The sequence below is a fragment of the Melanostigma gelatinosum genome (assembly GCF_949748355.1).
Source record: "Melanostigma gelatinosum genome assembly, chromosome: 2".
In the NCBI taxonomy this organism is placed as follows: Eukaryota; Metazoa; Chordata; class Actinopteri; order Perciformes; family Zoarcidae; genus Melanostigma; species Melanostigma gelatinosum.
In genome coordinates this window covers 3,892,718-3,903,897 of record NC_136635.1, presented here as the reverse complement: position 1 = coordinate 3,903,897, position 11,180 = coordinate 3,892,718, and positions in this window count along the sequence as shown.

The window sequence follows — 11,180 nt, the reverse complement described above, 5'->3', positions numbered from 1 at the left end:
GCACATATGAAGCTCACTTATTAATACTGGCAGTATTATCAGTTTCACCTGTTTCCAGTCTTCATGCTGAACTGGGCTAGCTGGATGCTGGCTATAGCTTCATATTTATTTTTCCCAGACTCCTTCACCCACCTCACAGCATATTGGTGGCTCCATTGGCACCCCTCACTCAAATTTGCAACCTTGGTGTCCTCCTTGACCCACCAGTTGTTTTTGCCCCATGTCTACTACCTCACTGTCACCTACTGCTGCAGGAACGCTCCAGTGTCCAGTGTGTTCTGAACTCTGACCAGTACCCACTCAGGGATCAGTCCAGTCCTCCATGACCTCCACTGGCTCCCGGTGAAACACAATGACCTGGCTCTCCTCAATGACCTGGCTCTCCTTTACCTCTACGACCTCCTTCAGAAGCACGATGCCTCTGGTCTACTGATGTCACACTCCTGGAAGTCTTTTTCAGTGGTCGCCTCCTCTCAGTGTAGCTTATTACCAAAGCGCATTCGACTGGACCTCCCCAGCGACCTCCCTACCAACTGCCTTATTCTGATACGTTCTTTCATTGTGTTCTGATCTTCTCTGTCTATATTACATTACAGCATACAGGTCTGATGTATAATAATTATTTTATTTACTTCACAGACATGAGTGGTATCCATCTGAACATCCTACATGAGACTACTTCCCCAAAGTAGAACTGGTCCATCACAGCTGATCAAATCCTAATCAGGAAAACGTATTGTATTTGATACAGTGCACTCAAATCACAAAATGCGATGGTGGATATGATGGGATCTATGGTCATGAGCCATGAGAACACATTAGAAATACAAGAATGAAATGAACAAAGAAACATTTGAAAATCATCACGTACTTCTGCACCGAATCCAACATGATACAATGCTACATCAGCATATCAGCCTGAGCAGCAGCAGGCTGTGCATATAGTGATTGTTTCATTGTTAGTGTGATGAAAGGAAGAGGCCAGCACCAGCAAGTCATTGTTCAACAACAGACAGAGAACTCATGACGTTTGCTATGATGCAGCTATATGCTTGAGATCTGCTGGGCCACAGTAAGGTGGCCCCTGATTTGCATTATCTTGGATCTAGCCTGAGTGCAGCTGCTGTTGGGTTATGTAATATGATGCTCCATATGTTCCACATGACTAATTACACCATGCAAAAGGAGTGAGGAGGGAGCGTTAGGGAGAAAGGGGCGGAGAAGGAGGATCAAGAACAAAGATGAGGAGGATGAGGAGACTGGACAAGTTTGGGGAGATGAGGATGAGAAAGAGGCTGATGAGACAGAAAGAATCTATCATTAGTTCCTGTTCCTTCAGTTTATATCAACATGTGTGATCACCCTTGCAGCCTGTGTCTGCTCGTCTCCGTTCCCACTGTTCTCCAATCAGTCCAAATTGATTGTGATAGCTGCAGTCCTTGACCTACTTTGAAGAACAATAGCCCCCCCGTGGCTGCTTGGGACATTCTGATGGTTTGGTTTGGAGGTCACACAGGCTTGGACAGTGCAGAGCTGGCTAGAACAAAAGGTTGGGTGCAGCCGAACCCCCGCACGACCAACCTCTTTCACCCCAAGTAACAAAGACCCCGAAGGGTCGAAACAAGCATCTCCGAGGAGATGCTTGACACTGACGGGCTCCAGCCGCTGCCTCCTCACCTCTACCCCTGTACAGGGACAACAGTCACACAGCTCTGGACCTCGTCATCGGTATGTCCCTGTTGGGATCTAAAGGAGCGTGTTTGGGTTATCAGCATTTAAGAAACTGAATTCTTGACATCAATAGAATTATTGATGTATGTAACAATTATTAATGATTATTAATAAAAACGGGGCACCACCCTGCGAACAGGGACCAATAACCAAACGATAAAACTAAGTCTCATAATTAGTAGTCACTCATAATGTCAATAGTCTGCGTATGACTATACATTCAGTGACAGTGAAGGTTTTAAGTTCGAGCACAGGCTACTACATACAGTCTTATCAAATACATATGCACAAGTAATCACAGACGACTGCTCCTGAAAGTATAACAGAGTTTATTGAATCAAAATAATAAATGATCAAATCAATTAATATTGCAACCAACAAACGTTATCATACAATTTTATATGCCTAAACTAAAGAATGAATAAAGTGGATGAGAGTGTATGTCTGTGTGTGTATGTGTATGTGTGTGTGTGGGTCTGTGGGTGAACAGGAAGGAGTCTTACAGCTACGCTAAAGACTACAAAGATGGCGGCGTCGAGTGACGCTGGCCAAAGGGGAGGGGCCTTAAGAACTACAGCTAAAAACTACAAAGATGGCGGAGTCGAGGGACCCGGACAAAATGGCAGAATGGGGCTGCTGTACGTAATTCACGTTTGCCTGGGCAGCACGTGATGTGAGGCGCTCGTTTGAACGAGGTTCCCCAGGGGTAGAATTAGGAGCTGTGTGTGTGTGTGTTTCGTGAGAGGAGGAAAGAGAAAAAAGGTGGGGGCTCATGAATCAGACTTCTGCGTGCGGTCCGCGTTGTAGTGATAATGGGGGTGTCTGGCGTATCGTACATAACGTGCCGTTGTCGGTAGAACTGCCAGCAGTTATGTACGATAGCCGAGATTCCACACTTCACTCACAGAGCTGATTTAATGAGCAGAGAATACTACACGAAGTGTAGTAAAACCAATGAAAAGAAATCAAATAAATCCCAAGCAAACAGTCATAGTTGATACACAAATACAGCGGAGCTTCTCTCGTCCGCGAGGAGTTGCGTAATATCTCGATATCACGCGACAGTAATTTAAACAACAAAAACACGGGAATATCAACATATAAATGAATGGCCTGAATTAAACTTAAGTTAATTTAAGCTAAGCTATGCCCAAATGCCAAGAATCTTACTTGTAGATGCTTCGTTGCAACGTTGAAGGGTTCGTGAGCAAAGTTGTCCTTTTTCTTCGAGAGGAAGGGGGGGGGGGTGCTTCTCAGCGCGGCGTTGAGCTGGCGCTGTTTCGGTCTGTCGTGGCGTGGCTCGCTCTGGAGCAAACGCAGACGTGATCTGTCCTCGCGGCAGGGAGGGTGATCTAATTTCGGCTGACGGCGTGGTCCGTGCGTCTTACCGGGAATCGTCGGTGAAGGAGGGAGGCGTTGTCGTCTTTCCTTCGCCGGAATGTGTGCACCAAAAGAAAAAGAAACAAAAAGCGCTGAACTGATCGCTGAAGCAGATTCGTTATCGCGGGCTGTTTCATCCAGCGAAACGGCTTGTCAGGGTTTGAGTAGGGTTGAAGGGCCGTTGCTTCCTCGTGGCCTCGTGCGCTGGCGGGGCAAGCTGGACTCTCTGTGGCCTGGCCGGGGGGGGTCCGGGCGAAGAGAGCGCGGTGTGCTCCCTGTTCGACGGAGGTCGAAGGGAAAAAGCTGGTTCTTCTGTGGCCTGGACGGGGGTGTCCGAGCGAAGAGCCTTGTGTGCCTCCTGTTACCCCGGAGGGAGAGTTGGAAAAAGCTATGAGGTGGGGGCAGCAGAGAGTTTTATAGAACAGTGGCCGAACCACAGGGGTCCTCGGGTCTCTTGGCTCTCGGCCAATGAGATTGCCGCGGTTACCATGGTTATTTGGGGGGGGGGAATTCACACCTGAGTGTGAAATCCCTTTGCTCTCCTCAAACTACAAATCAGGATGAGACCTTTGCTTGACAAAGTGAAGGCCTGATTTCTTTGTCCACAGCACATTTTGAAGCCATATGGTGAGACCCCAACATCCCCCCTTTGTTCTGAAGAGCGAGGTGTTGGCTTCGGTCTTTAGAGCAAACCAAGGGCTGGCATGTGCATCCATGTGGTGGGGAAACCTGAAGAGGTGAGACAGTCCAAGTGTTCCTGAGACCAAAAGCAGTGGTTAAAACAGGCAGTGTTCATTGTTCATAGAGTTCAAGGTTCATAGTGGTCAAGTTCATGGTGTTCAAGTTCAGAGTTCATTGTTCAGAGTTCATTGGCATCTGGGCAGATGACTAAGGTGGCATCTGGGCAGATGACTTTAACTACTTCTACCTACATCTACTATCATACACAATTCAAATCATAGGTGAGCAAAACATTATTCCCAAATAATTCAATCGCTATTATGATGTTGTGATATTCTAGCATTGTGGCACAGTGTCAAAGAAAGTAACAACCCAAATAAACAAAACAAAACACAAAAGAGAGAGAAGGAAAGAATAGAAAGACAAGAAGCAGGTGAGGGGCAAACAGTGGTTACTGGTTCAACTCCTAGACAGGACTGGAGTCCGTCGGCGGAGCAGTCGTAGGTTGGCTACGTGGTGTTATGAATAGGAGGGAATCCAGTTTAGTCTGTCGCTTCTGGATCTATTGGTACATGATATGTGCGTCTACCTCTCTCTAATCGGTAGATTTAGAGCGAGTCCTGTGTCTAAGTTTTGGAATCTATCGATATTGGAGTTGCGTTTGCCAAGACTATAGGCCAGAGGTACCTGTGAGGGTTGCATAACAGTAGTGGTAGCAGATTTACAGATTTCGTTAGCACGGCTAGTGTGACTAGCTAGGCTGGTCTCTCGCTGCTCCAGCTGTTGACAGCTGAGCCTTCTCGGATGAGGTCCTGGGTTAAATCTGACTGCTACGGCAGAGGTTATGTCTTCTTTGGTTACTTCTGGTAGAGTCTATAAAGCATGCAAAGGGTTCTCTATGAGAGTGGAGCATCAGTTTACAGTCACAATGGTTTGTCAGGTCATGCAACTGTTCTGGTTGAAGTTGGATGTGTTCGCGGTTAGTGCATGTCTACAGGGTGAGTTGAAGCATGCAGTTAAACGTTAGTAGTCAATAGTAAGCTGCCATTCTGCCGGTTGGTTTCGGCACTGGCGAGATTAGAGTGTACTTCCTGTGAAGTACATCTCTCTAAGTTTCTGTTGTCAGAGATCCACCCCCCTCGCGCTGTTCAAGTGGCGAGGGCAGATATCCCCACGTTACCGCCAGCACTCAGGGAAACGTCGCGAACAGTTTCACTCTGGAGTGTGTCATGGCGGGCTGGTGATATCTCCCTCCCCCCACCCTCCTAATTAGAGATGGAGACAGGTCCGGCGCACAGGTCAAGTTCAGTTACCTACGGCACTGGCGACTTGACAGGACCGGGCGATGACTCGGCTGAAAGAAGGCGGTGGCTTCGTTGAACAAGCTGGAGGTGGCTCATGCTGAGAGAGCAGGAGAAGAAGGCTTAGTTGACGAAAGGTTTTACGAGCTAGGGTGCTCGAAGGGCCTCTAAGGTTGTGGCACCCTAGAGGTGTATGCGAAAAGGTGGGGGAACACATGAGGCTCGTTTCTGACCCGGAGTCGGGTAGAGCAAGAGTGTTATGACCCCCCAGTAGGACTGAAGAATATGTATAGATTTATACATAACGGGCATTGCCTTTGCGAGCAAGGTCGCCCAAGAAGGTTGAAGAACGAGGTGCGAAATGGGAGTGGTTGTTTCCGGAAGTGTGCTGAGTTCTCTTCCCCCCCCCTACCACGTCGACTTGGCAGCAGGGGGAAAGGTCACTTGGCTTAGTCAGGTGGGCTGCGAGTCAGCGTTACCTGATGGGTTGCCCTTGAGGGCATCTTTCACCCCCCTGGTTCCGTTGGTCTTTCGACCGCCAGGGTCGTCTGTTCCTCGGGGGTGACCAGGGCTCGCTAGGCCAAGTCCTCTCGTCGTCTTCCGACGCTAGGTCGGAGTCGCTCGACTGTTGGATGCCTAAGACTATGGCGGTGTCTTCGTACCGATTTGTCGGCCGTCCGCGTGTCTTCCATGCAAGTTGCGCATATTTCCTAATCTCTGGCATGGTGAGGTTACTCGTTCTGCAGTGCATAGTAACATCGTATCTCACGTTGTCGTGGAGATTGTGCAAGAATAGCGACTTGAAGGCATGGTCTTCTTCTAGACCTGGGGCGTTACGTCCTTGGAAGTACGCAGATCTCAAGCGCCTGAAGTAGTCTCTCGGAGACTCTAGCCTTTCCTGGGAAATGGCAAAGGCGCCGAGGGTGGCAGAAGCTGGGTCGGTGTACAGGGAGTACTCCTCCCTAAGGGCGTGACAAAGGGATGAGTAGCGGTCGCGGATGCTCGGTTGGAGCGTTTCCATGAAAGCGTGGACGCTTCTCGCAGTGGTTTTCCACACTAGCTTTAGCTTTTCGCGCGATGAGGGGCGCGATAGGTCGAGGAGGCAGCGATCGATCTCCCTTAGGTAGTCATCGATGCTCGAGTCGTGATTATCGGGATTGAAGCGCTCTACGTCTTTTGCCAGAGACTCAATCTGTCGAGTACGCAGGCCTCCAAGGTTGATGGGGCCTGGGCCGTCCGAGTCGTCTGAGTCTCCATACTCGCGATGGTGGTAACGACTATCATCCTCCCTCCCTGAGGGGGATGGGGTCAGTTCTTGTCGCGCGCGTGAACTGCGTGGAGGATTGCGGTCGCCTGAGGTGGTTTTGAAGCCACCTGGGCCGACTAGGACCTGGTGTTGGTCCTCTCTCCTCCTGGTTGGGGATGTCGCCTTCAAGAAATGCAAGGTGGTTCGGGTCTCGGGGAATGAAGGAGCCGAGACCAAGAAATGACTGGGCTGAAAGGCTCGATAGGGGGTAGCAGTACCTACCGGGGTTGCTGGAACACCTTGAAGCGCTTTCAGTTTGTCATCACTCTCTGATGCTTTAGAGAGTTCTAGGTTGACCTCTCTGAGGTCACTGCGCAGGCTACTATTTTCTGACTGTAGGGCTCTACAGTCACGTGACAACTCCTGAACCTCTGTTCGGAGTGTCCAGATCTCGCGTTGCTGCTCGTCGCTCTGTGCCCGGGTTCGGGCAGCTTGCAGCTGCATTTTCTGATGGTAGATGAGCAGTATTTCGCCGATTACGTCCTGAATCAGGCGTTCTCTGTTACCTGCTGGGTTATTTACATAAGCCACCAGCTGCTCTAATTGCTCGTCGCATAGGACAGCAGTGTATTTTGCAAAGTACTCTCTTTCCTTTGCTGTGAGTCCGAGGACATCAGCCACCGCATCTCGTAGTGCGGTGTCTTCTGGAGCTACAGCTCCAGGAATGGGGGATTTCTCGTTGCTCATTCTCTCTAATGAGCACGACTCCCAGTAGTTGTTAATTCCCTAGTGTTAGAACGGAAACTGTTAGTGTTTACGGTTCTCAGTGAAATGTCTAGTTCTGTAACTTAGGATTTCTACTGTTAGATGTTATTTACTGTTAGTGTTACGGTTCATGCAGGCGCACAGTGAAATGTCTAGCTCTGTGACTTACGTTTCTACTGTTGCTGCTCTGAGGTATCACTACTGCTTTGCAGCCAGAGGTGCGAAAATGCTAATGTGGTTTAGCACTTTGGGCCTGTGACAGCTGTGTGTAACTTCTTTGAGGGATTTAAGAAAGCAAGCAAGGTATTACAAATAAACGATCAAATCTACTACACAGCTGGCTGTTAGTTTTAAGAAATGAAACAAATAATTAAACCTGGAAACGAAATAAAATTTCGAGAAGGGAATTAAAGATTAAGATTAAAAATCAAAATTTAAAATCAAAAATTTAATTACAATAAGACAAGATTTTGAAGATCAAAGCCTACCTATTTTGGGAAATAAGTTTCAGGAATTTGGATCATTCAAAAGAAGAAAAAAAAAAAAAATTTCGGAAAAAATATTTTTTGGAAAATTAATTATTCAAAAATAATTATGGATTAATGTGCATATATACTGTAACAAAACTGGAATAACGTAGCCTCACACGGGGCACCATTATGTTGGGATCTAAAGGAGCGTGTTTGGGTTATCAGCATTTAAGAAACTGAATTCTTGACATCAATAGAATTATTGATGTATGTAACAATTATTAATGATTATTAATAAAAACGGGGCACCACCCTGCGAACAGGGACCAATAACCAAACGATAAAACTAAGTCTCATAATTAGTAGTCACTCATAATGTCAATAGTCTGCGTATGACTATACATTCAGTGACAGTGAAGGTTTTAAGTTCGAGCACAGGCTACTACATACAGTCTTATCAAATACATATGCACAAGTAATCACAGACGACTGCTCCTGAAAGTATAACAGAGTTTATTGAATCAAAATAATAAATGATCAAATCAATTAATATTGCAACCAACAAACGTTATCATACAATTTTATATGCCTAAACTAAAGAATGAATAAAGTGGATGAGAGTGTATGTCTGTGTGTGTATGTGTATGTGTGTGTGTGGGTCTGTGGGTGAACAGGAAGGAGTCTTACAGCTACGCTAAAGACTACAAAGATGGCGGCGTCGAGTGACGCTGGCCAAAGGGGAGGGGCCTTAAGAACTACAGCTAAAAACTACAAAGATGGCGGAGTCGAGGGACCCGGACAAAATGGCAGAATGGGGCTGCTGTACGTAATTCACGTTTGCCTGGGCAGCACGTGATGTGAGGCGCTCGTTTGAACGAGGTTCCCCAGGGGTAGAATTAGGAGCTGTGTGTGTGTGTGTTTCGTGAGAGGAGGAAAGAGAAAAAAGGTGGGGGCTCATGAATCAGACTTCTGCGTGCGGTCCGCGTTGTAGTGATAATGGGGGTGTCTGGCGTATCGTACATAACGTGCCGTTGTCGGTAGAACTGCCAGCAGTTATGTACGATAGCCGAGATTCCACACTTCACTCACAGAGCTGATTTAATGAGCAGAGAATACTACACGAAGTGTAGTAAAACCAATGAAAAGAAATCAAATAAATCCCAAGCAAACAGTCATAGTTGATACACAAATACAGCGGAGCTTCTCTCGTCCGCGAGGAGTTGCGTAATATCTCGATATCACGCGACAGTAATTTAAACAACAAAAACACGGGAATATCAACATATAAATGAATGGCCTGAATTAAACTTAAGTTAATTTAAGCTAAGCTATGCCCAAATGCCAAGAATCTTACTTGTAGATGCTTCGTTGCAACGTTGAAGGGTTCGTGAGCAAAGTTGTCCTTTTTCTTCGAGAGGAAGGGGGGGGGGTGCTTCTCAGCGCGGCGTTGAGCTGGCGCTGTTTCGGTCTGTCGTGGCGTGGCTCGCTCTGGAGCAAACGCAGACGTGATCTGTCCTCGCGGCAGGGAGGGTGATCTAATTTCGGCTGACGGCGTGGTCCGTGCGTCTTACCGGGAATCGTCGGTGAAGGAGGGAGGCGTTGTCGTCTTTCCTTCGCCGGAATGTGTGCACCAAAAGAAAAAGAAACAAAAAGCGCTGAACTGATCGCTGAAGCAGATTCGTTATCGCGGGCTGTTTCATCCAGCGAAACGGCTTGTCAGGGTTTGAGTAGGGTTGAAGGGCCGTTGCTTCCTCGTGGCCTCGTGCGCTGGCGGGGCAAGCTGGACTCTCTGTGGCCTGGCCGGGGGGGGTCCGGGCGAAGAGAGCGCGGTGTGCTCCCTGTTCGACGGAGGTCGAAGGGAAAAAGCTGGTTCTTCTGTGGCCTGGACGGGGGTGTCCGAGCGAAGAGCCTTGTGTGCCTCCTGTTACCCCGGAGGGAGAGTTGGAAAAAGCTATGAGGTGGGGGCAGCAGAGAGTTTTATAGAACAGTGGCCGAACCACAGGGGTCCTCGGGTCTCTTGGCTCTCGGCCAATGAGATTGCCGCGGTTACCATGGTTATTTGGGGGGGGGGAATTCACACCTGAGTGTGAAATCCCTTTGCTCTCCTCAAACTACAAATCAGGATGAGACCTTTGCTTGACAAAGTGAAGGCCTGATTTCTTTGTCCACAGCACATTTTGAAGCCATATGGTGAGACCCCAACATCCCTGTATGCTCTCCATACAGTCACACAGCTCTGGACCTCGTCATCGGTATGTTCCTGTATGCTCTCCATACAGTCACAGAGCTCTGGACCTCGTCATCGGTATGTCCCTGTATGCTCTCCATACAGTCACACAGCTCTGGACCTCGTCATCGGTATGTTCCTGTATCCTCTCCATACAGGGACAACAGTCACACAGCTCTGGACCTCGTCATCGGTATGTCCCTGTATGCTCTCCATACAGTCACAGAGCTCTGGACCTCGTCATCGGTATGTCCCTGTATGCTCTCCATACAGTCACACAGCTCTGGACCTCGTCATCGGTATGTCCCTGTATGCTCTCCATACAGTCACACAGCTCTGGACCTCGTCATCGGTATGTTCCTGTATGCTCTCCATACAGTCACACAGCTCTGGACCTCGTCATCGGTATGTTCCTGTATGCTCTCCATACAGTCACACAGCTCTGGACCTCGTCATCGGTATGTCCCTGTATGCTCTCCATACAGTCACACAGCTCTGGACCTCGTCATCGGTATGTCCCTGTATGCTCTCCATACAGTCACACAGCTCTGGACCTCGTCATCGGTATGTCCCTGTATGCTCTCCATACAGTCACACAGCTCTGGACCTCGTCATCGGTATGTCCCTGTATGCTCTCCATACAGTCACACAGCTCTGGACCTCGTCATCGGTATGTCCCTGTATGCTCTCCATACAGTCACACAGCTCTGGACCTCGTCATCGGTATGTCCCTGTATGCTCTCCATACAGTCACACAGCTCTGGACCTCGTAATCGGTATGTCCCTGTATGCTCTCCATATAGTCACAGAGCTCTGGACCTCGTCATCGGTATGTTCCTGTATGCAAATTACTTTAAATAATCGAGTGATATGACTCTGCAAGATTTTTAAAATTGCGAGGACCTTATGGATCAAATTCTTATAAAGGAGTCAAAAAATGGATTGACTGTTTTACGAAGGCTGATCCATCAGCATTCTACTCTTCTCCAGTTCACCCGATAGCACTGTTGGGATCTAAAGGAGCGTGTTTGGGTTATCAGCATTTAAGAAACTGAATTCTTGACATCAATAGAATTATTGATGTATGTAACAATTATTAATGATTATTAATAAAAACGGGGCACCACCCTGCGAACAGGGACCAATAACCAAACGATAAAACTAAGTCTCATAATTAGTAGTCACTCATAATGTCAATAGTCTGCGTATGACTATACATTCAGTGACAGTGAAGGTTTTAAGTTCGAGCACAGGCTACTACATACAGTCTTATCAAATACATATGCACAAGTAATCACAGACGACTGCTCCTGAAAGTATAACAGAGTTTATTGAATCAAAATAATAAATGATCAAATCAATTAATATTGCAACCAACC